Consider the following 16,362-nt stretch of genomic DNA (forward strand, 5'->3'; position numbering starts at 1 on the left):
CCGTTCGTAATGGCAGCTGTAATGGGCGCGGCCATGACAATAAAGGCGCCAAACACAGGGCGCCGCCATTTTGAGGCTTAGCTCCGGGCCGCCATTTTGGAGGGTTGACGGACAGCCCGATTACCCAATTATATCGCCCGGATGTCCTGTGTAACAGGAAGAGGCGGAACATAATAGCGGCGGCCATTTTTACTGACCAAATTGCTCAAACGCAGCTATAATTACCTGTTGGTCTCACGGAGCCTTATAATCATCCTCATGGCCGATCCAGCCCAACAGGGGACAGCTGAGGCCCCGATCACAAAGGCTAAGGAGAAGTCTCACTCTTCCAAGCCCAAGTCTAAATCTTCGCAAACCTCCTCTGCAATGAGAGATGCTGAAAGGCGCATCAAAGCCCTGGAGGAGCAATTGGAGGCGCAAAAGCAAGCTGCCATGCCACAAAATGCACCTATAACAGGTACTACCCCCCCGGGGCTCCCGGAGGGCATGGGATCAGCAACTGATCGGGACTGGTCACCAGATAGGTTTGGGGGTGCATCCCAGGTGGCAGAACCAACTAGGCCAGAAATTACCAGGCCTTCTTCTTCTTCTTCCCCGGCATGGCACATGGCATCTCAACCAATGCCAACTGCCTCATTCACCCCGACAGCAGCTGGCCTCAGATCCTCCCCAAACACCTGGCAACGCCTGCCACCTGCATTGCAGGACATGATTGCTTCGGCCTATTCCCATGGCATAGTGGCTGGGGCCCAACAAAACATGCCCAGTGCCCCCCCTGCTTCGCCTCGCCCTTCTCCATCTGTCCAGAGGAATATATGGGCAGCTCCGGCACCCCCATCTCCCACGCACGAATCCTTTCAGGAGGACATGGGGTTTAGGGAGCATGGTTCTGATCCAGATGATGGCCTATCAGAGGATGAGGGTGTACCTCCAGAACCCCCGGCATATACTGGCCTCTTTAGGCCCTCTATTTTTCGTGTGCTCTTGAACAAGGCTAAGCTAACTATCGCCTCAGATGCACCTGGCAAGCCCGCTGACCAGACAGCGATCACTCAACCGACCTCAAGGGTACTTACTGAAACCCAGAGGGATGCAGACTGTATACCTGCTCCAAAATTGTTCTTGGACAATGTTAAAAGACCCTGGCAATACCCAGCGGGTGCTCTAGGCCCAACAGTCTCAGAAAGGAAATTCTATGCATTTGAACCAGAATTGGAGAATTTACTAGAATTCCCATCTGTCGATGCCCCTGTAGCGGCTCTTGTTTCTAATGCACTCGTGCCATCAGAGGTGGCAGACGGCCTACGACCAGAAGACCGGAGGGCCGAGAGCATAATCAAAAAGGCCCATCAAATGAATGCATGGGCCCTCAAAGCAGCCTCAGCTGCTTCATTTTTTAACCGAGCGTCGGTCCTGTGGCTGCAAGACATGCTCACGAGATTAGGACCGGAAGATGGCCGCTTGAGGCAAGACCTCAACAAGCTATTAGCGGCAGCAGAGTTCTCCGCGGACGCCACTTTATCGGCATCCCGTTTTTCTTCACGGGCTCTAGCAGCAAATCAGTCGGCTCGACGCTTACTCTGGCTCCGGACATGGCAAGCTGACGCCAAGTCCAAATGGCGTCTGGCTTCAGCCCCATTTGATGGTGCTAAATTGTTTGGTGAATCTCTTGACAAGGTCCTCATAGAGGATAAAGACAAGAAGAAGGTCTTACCCAGAACCTATAGGAGGCAAGACAGACGGACCACACCATACTTCAGACGTCCACCCTTTCGGGCAGAGGCCTCCTCCAATGCACCCCAGGTTGGAAGGTCATACACTCAGGGGTCATACTCTCAAACTTCGTACAGAGCAGACAGGGGTGGCTTTGGAGACCGGAATAAACAATTCCAACAATCAAGGAGACCATACAGAGGCTCCAACAGAGGAGGTTATAGAAGGAACAAATGACTCCATCGAGAACTTTCCTATAGGAGGACGGCTACAACACTTCACCGCCTCTTGGGAAGCCATATCTACAGACTCTTGGGCTCTAAGAACTATAGCTCAGGGTCTCACTTTGGAATTTATTCAGGAACCTCCCAGCAGGTTCCTGCAATGCCCAACAACCCTCAACAACCTCAAGAACAACCTTCTGTATCACGAGATCAACCACCTCCTCCAGATAGGTGCCATCGAAAGGGTCCCGTCCCATCAGGAGGGGCGGGGATACTATTCAATCGTGTTCATAGTACCCAAGGCCTCCGGTGGTTGCCGCCTCATTCTAAACTTGAAACAACTAAACATATACCTCAAATATCGGCGTTTCAAGACGCATTCCCTAAAGACAATATTAGCAGCAATTCGCCAAGGGGATTGGTTAACGTCGATAGACCTCAAAGAGGCCTACCTGCATATCCCAGTACATCAGGATTACAGGAAATACCTTCGGTTTTGCCTCGACAACCAGCATTTCCAGTACAAGGCCATGCCTTTCGGCCTATCATCTGCACCCAGGACATTCACAAAGTTACTGGACATACTCACAGCTCATCTCAGGTCTCGTCCACTACGCCTCATGGCGTATCTGGACGATATCATCATCCTGTCCAAAAGTCCTGGACGGGCTCACCACGACCTAACAGAAACCATGAGGACACTAGAACACCTCGGTTTCTCCATCAATCATCAAAAGAGCCACTTTACACCAACAAGGTACCTACCTCACCTAGGCACCAACATAGACACCACAACCGGCATGGTCTTCCTTTCAGCAGAACGACAAGCCAAGGTCAGAACCTTGGTCACACAGCTACAACGCAACCGTTCTCCGACCTTAGCCTTCCTCTCTCAACTGTTGGGGGTACTCATATCTTGTATAGACATTCTACCTTGGGCCAGGCTCCATGCCAGGCCTCTGCAATGGTTCCTCATTCCCTTTCAGAGGAACAGAACGAGTCACTCGTCCGCATCAGTGACAATTTCGCACGAAGTAAGGAAATCACTTCCTTGGTGGAAGTCATCAGCCCTCATGCAAGGATCACCGTTCCTGCCACAACAGGAGATGACCATAACAACGGACGCGAGCCTCTCGGGCTGGGGAGCGCACTCCGAGGTGGGAGTGGCCCAGGGCCTTTGGACCGAAGAGGACCTCACATGCCCAAACATCAATTACCTGGAGCTCAGAGCCGTTCACCTGGCTCTCAGACATTTCACTGCACAGGTCAGAGGTCAGAACGTATTGATCCTCACAGACAATGTGGCGACAAGGGCGCACATCAACCATCAGGGCGGCACAAGATCGGGTCGCCTGATGAGGGAATCCCAGTCCCTGTTCAAATGGGCGGAACGACACCTATCATCCTTGAGGGCGGAACACATATCCGGCATCTCAAATCTTCAAGCAGACTGGCTCAGCCGGACCACCATAAATCCGGCGGAGTGGAGCCTGGGCAACGATCTGTTCATGGAGATCATTCACAAATACGGGACACCACAGGTGGATTTGTTTGCCACCCATCACAACAACCAATTGCCCAGGTTCTTTTCAAGGTTCCCCTCGCCGGGAGCAGAGCAGATCAATGCCCTGTCATGCCAGTGGCCGGAGGGTCTGCTATATGCCTTTCCCCCAGTCTGTCTGATCCCAAGGGTAGTCAACAAACTGCTGCAAGAACAAGCGGAAATCCTCCTGGTGGCCCCATTCTGGCCCAGGAGGCCTTGGTTCGCAGACTTGATGGGTCTTTCAATTTCTCCCCCCTGGCGAATCCCACACCACAAGGTGGTCCTGACACAGGGGTCGATTTACCACCCAGACCCTCAGTGGTGGAGTCTTGCCGTGTGGCACTTGAGGGGGAGAGGTTGAGGAGAGAACAACTACCGGACAAAGTAATAAATACTATGCAGGCAGCTCGCCGACCCTCCACGACCCGCATTTATCAGGCCACATGGAGGGCATACTGTTTATTTTGTAGAAACCGTCATCAGGACCCACAGGACCCATCCGTAATCCAGATCCTAGAATTCTTACAAGCTGGGTTGGACAAAGGACTGTCACCCAACACGCTTCGCAGGCAAACGGCAGCTATAGCCACAATCCTTAAAATGGACTTTTCTCGCCCAATTTCACAACACCCATGGATTCGGGATTTTATCAGGGGGGCATCGAACATCAGACCCCCCACCATTCACAGATTCCCTACATGGGACTTACCTCTGGTCCTACAGGCCTTGACAGAACCTCCCTTCGAACCTCTAAGAGATATTCCACTTCGTCTCTTATCGTTTAAAACGGCCTTCTTAACAGCAATCACATCAGCAAGGCGAGTATCCGAACTCGCGGCCTTGTCAATCAGACCGGACTTATGCATTTTTCATACAAACAATGTAGTCCTGAGGCCTGATCCTACCTTTTTACTAAAAGTAAACACTGTCTTCCACAGGTCACAAGACATCATCCTTCCGGATTTTTGTGCCAAAGGGTCACATCCACTGGAACTAAAGTGGCACAAGATTGATGTCCGTCGTGCCATCAAAATATACATAAGACGGACAGGTTCCTTCCGGAAAACAGAGGCCCTGTTCGTTTCCTACTTCCCGGCATCCATGGGGAATAAAGTATCCTCTAAGACTGTCAGTTGTTGGATATGCTCCTGCATCGCCATAGCATATAAATCAAGGTCTGCACCAATACCTAGAGGTATCACGGCCCACTCTACAAGAAGTGCAGCCACATCAGCGGCCTGGGCGACACAGGCCCCACTTGAAGATATCTGTAGGGCAGCAACCTGGACTGCCCCCAATACGTTTATCAAGCACTACCGTTTGGACAGTTTCGCTTCAGCTGAAGCGGCCTTTGGACGCAGAGTGTTGCAGAGAGTTTGCACCGAGTCTGCGCCCCTGGTCCAGCCTTCTCCCTCCCTAATGGTTTAAAGCTTGGGTATATCCCATGTTGGACTCTCCGAAGCAGTGCAAGTGGAGAAGAACCGTTGCACTTACCTGAACGGTCTTCTCGCTGCACTGCAAGGAGAGTCCAAACCCACCCGGCTAACGGGCCCAGGGTCACTAGACGATTCATAGTTGAGTTTGGATTCTGTTGAATCAGTTGAATAAAGTTTCCTTGTTTTTCTAGCACTATGACTTCGTTTTATTATAAGACTGACCCAGAGAGGGCAACATGGGGGTTGGACCGGTTATTTATGCTAATTTTTAACACAGTCCCTTCCAATAGGCTGTAGATTAACCCATGTTGGACTCTCCTTGCAGTGCAGCGAGAAGACCGTTCAGGTAAGTGCAACGGTTCTTCTCATGGCCGATCCAGCCCAACAGGGGACAACTGAAGCCCCGATCACAAAGGCTAAGGAGAAGTCTCACTCTTCCAAGGCCAAGTCTAAGAGCTCTCAAGCCTCCTCTGCAATGAGAGATGCTGAAAGGCGCATCAAAGCCCTGGAGGAGCAATTGGAGGCGCAAAAGCAAGCTGCCCTGCCACTGAATGCACCTATATCAGGTACTACCCCCCCGAGGCTCCCGGAGGGTATTGGATCAGCTACTGATCGGGACTGGTCACCGGATAGGTTTGGGGGAGCATCCCAGGTGGCAGAACCAACTAGGCCAGAACTTACCAGGCCTTCTTCTTCTTCCTCTGCATGGCACATGGCATCCCAACCAATGCCAACTGCCTCATTCACCCCGACAGCGGCTGGCCTCAGATCCTCCCCAGACACCTGGCAACGCCTGCCACCTGCATTGCAGGACATGATTGCTTCGGCCTATTCCCATGGCATAGTGGCTGGGGCCCAACAACACATGCCCAGTGCCCCCCCTGCTTCGCCTCGCCCTTCTCCATCTGTCCAGAGGAATATATGGGCAGCTCCAGCACCTCCGTCTTCTACGCACGAATCCTTTCAGGAGGACCCGGGCTTTAGAGAGCATGGTTCTGATCCAGATGATGGCCTATCAGAGGATGAGGGCGTACCTCCAGAACCCCCAGCATATGCTGGGCTCTTTAGGCCTTCTATTTTTCGAGTGCTCTTGAACAAGGCTAAACTAACCATCGCCTCAGACGCACCTGACAAGCCCGCTGACCCGGCAGCGACCGCTCAACCGACCTCAAGGGTACTTACTGAGACCCAGAGAGATGCAGACTGCATACCTGCTCCCAAATTATTCTTGGACAATGTTAAAAGACCCTGGCAATACCCAGCGGGTGCTCTAGGCCCAACAGCCTCAGAGAGGAAATTCTATGCATTTGAACCAGAATTGGAGAATTTACTAGAATTTCCATCTGTCGATGCCCCTGTAGCGGCTCTTGTTTCTAATGTGCTCGTCCCATCAGAGGTGGCAGATGGCCTACGACCAGAAGACCGGAGGGCCGAGGGCATAAACAAAAAGGCCCATCAAATGAACGCATGGGCCCTCAAAGCAGCCTCAGCTGCTTCATTTTTTAACCGAGCGTCGGTCCTATGGCTGCAGGACATGCTCACGAGATTAGGACCGGAGGATGGTCGCTTGAGGCAAGACCTCAACAAGCTATTAGCGGCAGCGGAGTTCTCCGCGGACGCCACTCTATCGGCATCCCGCTTTTCTTCACGGGCTCTAGCAGCAAATCAGTCGGCTCGACGCTTACTCTGGCTCCGGACATGGCAGGCTGACGCCAAGTCCAAATGGCGTCTGGCTTCAGCCCCATTTGATGGGTCTAAATTGTTTGGCGAATCTCTTGACAAGGTCCTCATAGAGGATAAAGACAAGAAGAAGGTCTTACCCAGAACCTATAGGAGGCAAGACAGACGGACCACACCATACTTCAGGCGTCCACCCTTCGGGCAGAGGCCTCCTCCAATGCACCCCAGGTTGGAAGGTCATACACCCAGGGGTCATACTCTCAAACTGCGTACAGAGCAGACAGGGGTGGCTTTGGAGATCGGAATAGACAATTCCAACAATCAAGGAGGCCATACAGAGGCTCCAACAGAGGAGGTTATAGAAGGAACAAATGACTCCATCGAGAACTTTCCTATAGGAGGACGGCTACAACACTTCACCGCCTCTTGGGAAGCCATATCTACAGACTCTTGGGCTCTAAAAACAATAGCCCAGGGTCTCACTTTGGAATTTATCCAGGAACCTCCCAGCAGGTTCCTGCAATGCCCAACAACCCTCAACAACCTCAAAAACAACCTTCTGTATCACGAGATCAACCACCTCCTCCAGATAGGTGCCATCGAAAGGGTCCCTGTCCATCAGGAGGGACGGGGCTACTATTCAATCGTGTTCATAGTACCAAAAGCCTCCGGTGGTTGTCGCCTCATCCTGAACTTGAAACAACTAAACATATATCTCAAATACCGGCGTTTCAAGATGCATTCCTTAAAGACAATATTAGCAGCAATTCGCCAAGGGGATTGGCTAACGTCGATAGACCTCAAAGAGGCTTACCTGCATATCCCAGTACATCAGGATTACAGGAAATACCTTCGATTTTGCCTCGACAACCAACATTTCCAGTACAAGGCCATGCCCTTCGGCCTGTCGTCTGCACCCAGGACATTCACAAAGTTACTGGACATACTCACAGCACATCTCAGGTCACGTCCACTACGCCTTATGGCGTATCTGGATGATATCATCATACTGTCCAAAAGTCCTGGACGGGCTCACCACGACTTAACAGAAACCATGAGGACACTAGAACACCTCGGTTTCTCCATCAATCATCAAAAGAGCCACTTTATGCCAACAAGGTACCTACCTCACCTAGGCACCAACATAGACACCACAACCGGCATAGTCTTCCTTTCAGCAGAACGACAGGCCAAGGTCAAAACCTTGGTCACACAGTTACAGCGCAACCGTTCACCGACTTTACCATTCCTCTCTCAACTGTTGGGGGTACTCATATCTTGTATAGACATTCTACCTTGGGCCAGGCTCCATGCCAGGCCTCTACAATGGTTCCTCATTCCCTTTCAGAGGAACAGAACGAGTCACTCGTCCGCATCAGTGACAATTTCGCAGGAAGTAAGGAGATCACTTCCTTGGTGGAAGTCATCAGCCCTCACGCAAGGATCACCGTTCCTGCCACAACAGGAGATAACCATAACAACGGACGCGAGCCTCTCGGGCTGGGGAGCACACTCCGAGGTGGGAGTGGCCCAGGGCCTTTGGACCTCGGAGGAGCTCACATGCCCAAACATCAATTACCTGGAGCTCAGAGCCGTTCACCTTGCTCTCAGACATTTCACTGCGCAGGTCAGAGGTCAGAACGTATTGATCCTCACAGACAATGTGGCAACAAGGGCACACATCAACCATCAGGGCGGCACAAGATCGGGTCGCCTGATGAGGGAATCAAAGTCCCTGTTCAAATGGGCGGAACGACACCTATCATCCCTGAGGGCGGAACACATATCCGGCATCTCAAACCTTCAAGCAGACTGGCTCAGCCGGACCACCATAAATCCGGCAGAGTGGAGCCTGGGCAGCGATCTGTTCATGGAGATCATTCACAAATACGGGACACCGGAGGTAGATTTGTTTGCCACCCATCACAACAACCAATTGCCCAGGTTCTTTTCAAGGTTCCCCTCACCGGGAGCAGAGCAGACCAATGCCCTGTCATGCCAGTGGCCGGAGGGACTGCTATATGCTTTTCCCCCAGTCTGCCTGATCCCAAGGGTAGTCAACAAGCTGCTACAAGAACAAGCGGAAATCCTCTTGGTGGCCCCATTCTGGCCCAGACGGCCTTGGTTCGCGGACTTGATGGGCCTTTCAATTTTTCCCCCATGGCGAATCCCACACCACAAGGTGGTCCTGACACAGGGTTCAATTTATCACCCAGACCCTCAGTGGTGGAGTCTTGCCGTGTGGCACTTGAGGGGGAGAGATTGAGGAAAGAACAACTACCGGACAGAGTAATAAACACTATGCAGGCAGCTCGCCGACCCTCCACGACCCGCATTTATCAGGCCACATGGAGGGCATACTGTATATTTTGTAGAAACCGTCATCAGGACCCACAGTCCCCATCCGTAATCCAGATCCTGGAATTCTTACAGGCTGGGTTGGACAAAGGACTGTCACCCAACACACTTCGCAGGCAAACGGCAGCTATAGCCACAATCCTTAAAATGGACTTTTCTCGCCCAATTTCACAACACCCATGGATTCGGGATTTTATCAGGGGAGCATCGAACATCAGACCCCCTACCGTTCATAGATTCCCTACATGGGACTTACCTCTGGTTCTACAGGCCCTGACGGGACCCCCCTTTGAACCTCTAAGAGACATTCCACTCCGTCTCCTATCATTAAAAACGGCCTTCTTAACAGCAATCACATCAGCAAGGCGAGTATCCGAACTCGCGGCCTTGTCAATCAGACCGGACCTATGCATATTTCATACAAACAATGTAGTCCTGAGGCCTGATCCTTCCTTTTTACCAAAAATAAACACTGTCTTCCACAGGTCACAAGATATCATCCTTCCGGATTTTTGTGCCAAAGGGTCACATCCACTAGAACTAAGGTGGCACAAGATTGATGTTCGTCGTGCCATCAAAATATACATAAGACGGACAAGTTCCTTCAGGAAAACAGAGGCCCTGTTCGTTTCCTACTTCCCGGCATCCATGGGGAATAAGGTATCCTCTAAGACTATTAGTTGCTGGATACGCTCCTGCATTGCCATCGCATATAAATCAGGGTCCACACCAATACCTAGAGGTATCACGGCCCACTCTACAAGAAGTGCAGCCACATCAGCGGCCTGGGCGACACAGGCTCCCCTTGAAGATATTTGTAGGGCAGCAACCTGGGCTGCCCCCAATACGTTTATCAAGCACTACCGTTTGGACAGTCTTGCTTCAGCTGAAGCGGCCTTTGGACGCAGAGTATTGCAGAGAGTTTGCACCGAGTCTGCGCCCCTGGTCCAGCCTTCTCCCTCCCTAATGGTTTAAAGCTTGGGTATATCCCATGTTGGACTCTCCGAAGCAGTGCAAGTGGAGAAGAACCGTTGCACTTACCTGAACGGTCTTCTCGCTGCACTGCAAGGAGAGTCCAAACCCACCCGGCTAACGGGCCCAGGGTCACCAGACGATTCATAGTTGAGTTTGGATTCTGTTGAATCAGTTGAATAAAGTTTCCTTGTTTTACTAGCACTATGACTTCGTTTTATTATAAGACTGACCCAGAGAGGGCAACATGGGGGTTGGACCGGTTATTTATGCTAATTTTTAACTCAGTCCCTTCCAATAGGCTGTAGATTAACCCCCATGTTGGACTCTCCTTGCAGTGCAGCGAGAAGACCGTTCAGGTAAGTGCAACGGTTCTTCTAAGCTGAGGGATACCTGTACAGTGGTACCTCTACTTATGAACTTAATTCATTCCGTGAGCAGGTTCTTAAGTAGAAATGTTTGTAAGAAGAAGCAATTTTTCCCATAGGAATCAATGTAAGAGCAAATAATGTGCGCGATTGGGGAAACCACAGGGAGGGTGGAGGCCCTGTTTCCTCCCAGGAGATTCCTAGAGAGGCCCCACGGAGAGTTCTCCCTGCCTTTTCTGGCCCTGTTTCCTCCCAGGAGATTCCTAGAGAGGCCCCATGGAGGCTTCTCCCTGCCTTTTCTGGCTCTGTTTCATTCCAGGAGATTCCTAGAGAGGCCCCATGGAGGCTTCTCCCTGCCCTTTCTGTCCCTGTTTCCTCCCAGGAGATTCCTAGAGAGGCCCCACGGAGGCTTCTCCCTGCCTTTTCCGATTACAGTTTCAGAGGCTCAGGTTTGTAAGTGGAAAATGGTTCTTGAGAAGAGGCAAAAAAATCTTTGAACATCTGGTTCTTATCTAGAAAAGTTCATAAGTAGAGGCATTCTTAGGTAGACAGGTACCACTGTATTTGGAGATGAGAAGGGACTTTTCATGTTATTGATTTTTTTTTCTATGCCCCTATCTCATAAGATCTCCACATTTGAAAGAAAAGATGCAACAATGCACCCAAAAAGTACAGTTGCGAGAGGCAGAATTATCAGGGAGCTCTCTGTGAGGCAAGGCTAGAAAATTTGAAGGTCTTTATAGGCAATCGTCAACATACGACCAGAATTAAGGTCAATTAAGGTTACGTTGCTTAGTGAGCTTTGTCCCATTTTACGACTTGTCTCGCCACATTCATAAAACGGAGCCCTGCAAGTTCTTCAATTAGTAGCACAGGTTAAGTGAATCTGGTTTTTCCGTTGACTTGACTTGTCAAAAGGCCGCAGAAGCGGGTTCCATGACCCTGAGACACTGTGATTGAAGCATTTGAAAATCACCCATCGTGGCGTAAAGAAAGTGGGCAGATAGAGGTCCTTTTGGACCTCTCCAGCCATCAGAACCGAAACCTGACTCCGATGGAAGAATTGGGCATAGATAAAAGAAAACACAACTTCACACAAGCTCTTTTATCCTATGAAACCCTTCACCACAAATCATGGCCATTAGCTTGGATGGCCTGTTGGAATAAATTTTACAGAGGACGAGTCTTTGAGCGCTTTTGATCTGGAAGACCCCCCCTGTGAACGTCTGAAGTATCAGGAAATGCTGTCATAAACCAATTTCAGCAACTTCCAAGGAGTCTTTCAGTCCAAAGAGGCTTTGATCCGTTAGAAGTACAATAAGCAGAAGCTCTTGGGTTTTCATGGTTGCTCCACTCTGGAGGAAAGCAAGTAGGCTAAATTATTTTCTCACACTCACAATTGTCCTAATACCTTAAGTCTAGTTGCTTTAGTTGAGCAAATAATATATTTTTCTTGGGTTTTTATGGCCCTAAAAAGTGCTAAACTACCCCTTAACCCGTTGTGTTTTTTCCCCAAAACTTGTCCACATTTTTTTTTGCAACCAGCATATCATATTTTTGTTTGTTTTCATCATTCTGGTTAATACTGAGGGTCCTTCATTGTTTAGGCTTTGTGCCAAAAGAGAGCCACCTGGCTCAGAGCCCTTTGTTTTCCATCTCTAGTTCTTTGATCTTAAGATAGGAAACCACAAAGCCAACCTCTTGTACCAGATATAGCTCCTTTGGCCTTTTTGGCTGTGGGTGGTTGGAACTCGAGTCCAATACTTCAAAAGTGTAAGATGGCGGGCAGCAGTTTCTGAGATCAGGAAGGAAATCAGCCTGGAATTCCTGGGGAGGTTTTCCCCCCCCCCAAAAAAGCAGAGGTTTTTTTAAAAAAAAATCTGAGAAATCGGAAGCCGATGGGCGTGTTTCGCCTCTTAAGCCCAGCATCTGCTTGTCTGTTGGGACCAGTGAGAAAGAAATTCAAACAAGCCACAGAGATCCTGCATTAACATATTCAGTAATATTATTTGAATATTGGTATCTCTGGTTATTCAATAATAAATATGGACTGCAGTTTTCTTACCTTTCTATATTTTCCCTATTTTCCCTGGTATTAAACCTATCAAAGGAGTATCTCACATTTCTTGAGACTGTTCTGCAGGCATGATGGGTGGTATAGAAATTTAGTAAAATGAATAGATTAAAAAACCAAAATCTTCTTTCCCTAGCCCTATGCTGCCTCACTGCTCCCACCCTGTCTTTCAGGTCTCTATAGATGTGCCTATACATGCAACCCCATAAGCAGTTTTTTAAATACCAATACAGTTTTTTTTAAAAGGGGGGGAGCTGCCTTTAAAAAAAATTGCTGGAAGAAGTATTTTTTGTTCAGCAGCCAAGCCTGAACCTGGTTGATGTTCTTTTGACCTGTTTATACTTATTTAGATAACATAGCAGGTTCCCTATAGTGCTATGGTCGCAATTACTGTCCTCCCGTTCACCAGTTAAGTCAGGGGTCGACAAAGTTGTTCAGAATCTAGGAGCCAGCCAAAAAATTTAGGAGCCAGAATTTTTTTTAAGCAAACTTGGTTTTTTGCCGAGTCTCCACCTGACATCGCTTTCACCCCCTCTGTCTCCTCCTTCCTCTCTCATCTCTTTCCTTCCTCTCCCTCCCTTTCTCTCTTTCCTTTCTCTCCCTTTCTGTCTATCCTTTCTATCTCTCACCCCTTCTCCCTCTTTCATTCCCTTTCTCTCCCTCCCTTTCTCTCTCATTCCTTTCTCTCCCTCTTTCCTTCCTATCTCTCTTTCTTTTTCTCCCTCCTTCATATCTTCTTTCTCTCCCCCTTCCTCCCTCTTTCCTTTCTCCCCCTCCCTTTCTCTTCCTTTTTCTCTATCCTTTCTACTTCTTACTCTTTCTTTCTCTCCCTCCTTCATTCAATTTTCTCTCCCTCCCTTTCTCTCCCTTTCTCTCTCTTTCCTTTCTCTCCCTCCCTTTCTCTTCCTTTTTCTCTATCCTTTCTACTTCTTACTCTTTCTTTCTTTCTCTCCCTCCTTCATTCAATTTTCTCTCCCCCCCTTCCCCCCCTTCCTCCCTCTTTCCTTTCTCTCCCTCCCTTTCTCTTCCTTTTTCTCTATCCTTTCTACTTCTTACTCTTTCTTTCTCTCCCTCCTTCATTCAATTTTCTCTCCCCCCCTTCCTCCCTCTTTCCTTTCTCCCCCTCCCTTTCTCTTCCTTTTTCTCTATCCTTTCTGCTTCTTACTCTTTCTTTCTCTCCCTCCTTCATTCAATTTTCTCTCCCTCCCTTACTCTCTCTTTCCTTTCTCTCCCTCCCTTGTTCTCCCCTGAGGCTGCCTGTGCCTGCCCTGCACCACCCAACACGGACGGACAGCCCCCGGTCGTCGGTTCGTCGCCCCCCACCCCCCCACGGAGGGAGATCAGGCTGGCGAGGGCGGTAGAACTACGTCACCAGCCACTGGAGGGAGATCGGGCTGGCGGGGGCGGCGAATCCACCTCCCCAGCCGCGCGGAGGGAAATCCGGTAGGCGGGCGGGTGGCCGCGGCTCCCTGCGCGCCCCTGGAAAAGCGTACAGGGAACGGTGCCCGGGGCCGCTTTAGCCGCCCCCCGCTCCCCCCGCCATCTCCCCGCGACTGCCTGTGCCGCTGCAGCCGCGGCCCCCCCCCCCCCCGCTCCCACCGCCAGTGCCGACAAGGAACCTTCAGCTGGGCGGGCGCTCCCGGTTCCTGCTCGATGCCGCGGTTTCTGGCGCTCTCCTGCTGGGCTCCAAAGAAGGAAGGCGGGAAAAAGGCGCGAAGAATGGAGCTCTCCTTCCTGCCTGCCTTCTTTGGGACCCAGCAGGAGAGCGCCAGAAACCCCGGCATCGGGCAGGAGCGGAGAGGTCAGAGGCACCGCAGCGCCCTGCCCAGGCAGCTCTAGGCGCCAGACAACATTTTCTAGGCGCCACTGGCGACCAGGCGCCTGGGTTTGTCGAACCTTGAGTTAAGTCAACCATAATTTTGCTTTTTGCAGTCTCACCTGTTAATCTCCTTGGGGGCCTTGGCTCGGTCCATCATTGTTCTCATCGCTTCCCAGAACTGTTGATGTTTTCTCCCCATGGACTTTCACAATCTCTTACATCGCAGGTTCACAAATGGAATCAGGGCTGTTCAATATACAGAGACCAGTCAGTGAGCTCCATTCATTCTCCAAAGTTGACTCGCAGTGCTTGTTGAAACCAGACCAATTCTGGATGGAAAATATCTCCTGCTTCAGCAGCAGCTCTAGAAACCCGTTGACTGCCGAATTCTTGCAGACAAACATTTTCTATTTTATTTTGCAGAGCGCAGCTAGTAATTTAATTTAATTTAACTTTTAATTTAATTTATTAGATTTGTATGCCGCCCCTCTCCGGAGGCTGGGAGCGGCAAAAGTAGATTGCAAAACGTACTGAAAGTAGTAGATTGCAAAACGTACTTATCCCACTCTTAATACCTTGTATTGCCTTATGTAAGGGGGAAGAAGGACAGCATAATCTATTGCAAACATTATCCTAATTTTTGACCCAATTCAGCCTGCTATATAAAGCAAAATGCGAATGTGAAAGGATAAAAGAGCACATTGGCCAGTGTGAGAGCAAGTGCTGCCATGGATTTTAGTTTTCCCTCACAGTCTTGAAAGGGCATCCCATAGAAATCCCCTCTTCAGCAAACTTCTACGAGCATTTGACCAAGAGTTTGTGCCAGAGTACTGTATCTGTGAGTTTGGTATTCAGAATTGTTCTGGAGATTTAGGTAGGTTAGAAGTTGGACAGCTCCCATTTGAGGCTCCCAGAATCGAAATGTGCTTGATAAGGGAGTTAGTGCCAAAACAAGCAACTATGCAGAATAGATAGTCAAGGTCTATCAGGTGCCTTGAGCTGCAGGAGTCCTGCCTGAGGCACTGCCTCTAACAGGAATTTGGCACCGCTGTATTTCTTGGTGTCCTTCACATGCATTTGGACTCCTCCACTGGAATTGTGCAGGGCGGGATGGCAGCTCAGGGTTTAAGAGGCTGGGTTTGTTGGCTGGAAAGCTGGCAGCCCGGATTCAAGACCCAAGCACCACGTGACAGGGTGAGCTCCCATCCTCACCCCAGCTCTGGGCAGCTTTCAAGCATGCAAATGCAAGTAGATAAATACAGTGGTACCTCTACTTACGAACATAATTCATTCCGTGACCAGGTTCTTAAGTAGAAATTTTGTAAGAAGCAATTTTTCCCATAGAAATCAATGTAACAGCGAATAATTTGTGCCATTTGGGAAACCACAGGGAGGGTGGAAGCCCTGTTTCCTCCCAGGAGATTCCTAGAGGGGCCCCACGGAGGCTTCTCCCTGCCTTTTCTGGCCCTGTTTCCTCCCAGAGATTCCTAGAGGGCCCCCACAGAGGCTTCTCCCTACCTTTTCTGGCCCTGTTTCCTCCCAGGAGATTCCTAGAGGGGCCCCACGGAGGCTTCTCCCTGCCTTTTCTGGCCCTGTTTCCTCCCAGGAGATTCCAAGAGAGGCCCCACGGAGGCTTCTCCCTGCCTTTTCTGGCCCTGTTTCCTCCCAGGAGATTCCTAGAGAGGCCACACAGAGGCTTCTCCCTGCCTTTTTCGGGTACAGTTTCAGAGGCTCGAGTTTGTAATTGGAAAATGGTTCTTGAGAAGAGGCAAAAAAAAAATCTTTGAACACTCAGTTCTTACCTAGAAAAGTTCATAAGTAGAGGCGTTCTTAGGTAGAATACCACTGTACTCTACTTCGGTGGGAAAGTAACTGTATTCCATGAGGCCATTCTGACCACATGACTGCCAAAATGTCTTCCGACAGAGTTGGCTCAATGGCCTTGAAATGTAGATGAGCATTGCCCTCTAGAGTCGGCAGCAACTAGCGGAGAAAAATCCGTAGTCTCCTTTACCTTTTACTACAACTGTGTGGTTGAGAGAGTTGTGTCCTTGTGGGAACAGAGCGTTTTCATTCTGAGCAGAGAAATCTGAACTTCTGTTTGGGGGAAAATAACTTTGCGGGGGGAGCCATCAGATAGATGGCTGGTTTGTTTAACGATGGACCTTGGTCCTG

At 50.0% G+C, this 16,362-nt stretch overlaps 1 protein-coding gene across 2 annotated transcripts in view; it reads left to right on the top strand.

Annotated features, from left to right (window-relative positions):
- Positions 1–16,362, top strand: part of USP7 (ubiquitin specific peptidase 7) — a 143,159-nt gene that overhangs the window by 89,635 nt on the left and 37,162 nt on the right. The window lies entirely within an intron of this gene.

Source organism: Erythrolamprus reginae, chromosome 9 (assembly GCF_031021105.1).
Source record: "Erythrolamprus reginae isolate rEryReg1 chromosome 9, rEryReg1.hap1, whole genome shotgun sequence".
In the NCBI taxonomy this organism is placed as follows: Eukaryota; Metazoa; Chordata; class Lepidosauria; order Squamata; family Dipsadidae; genus Erythrolamprus; species Erythrolamprus reginae.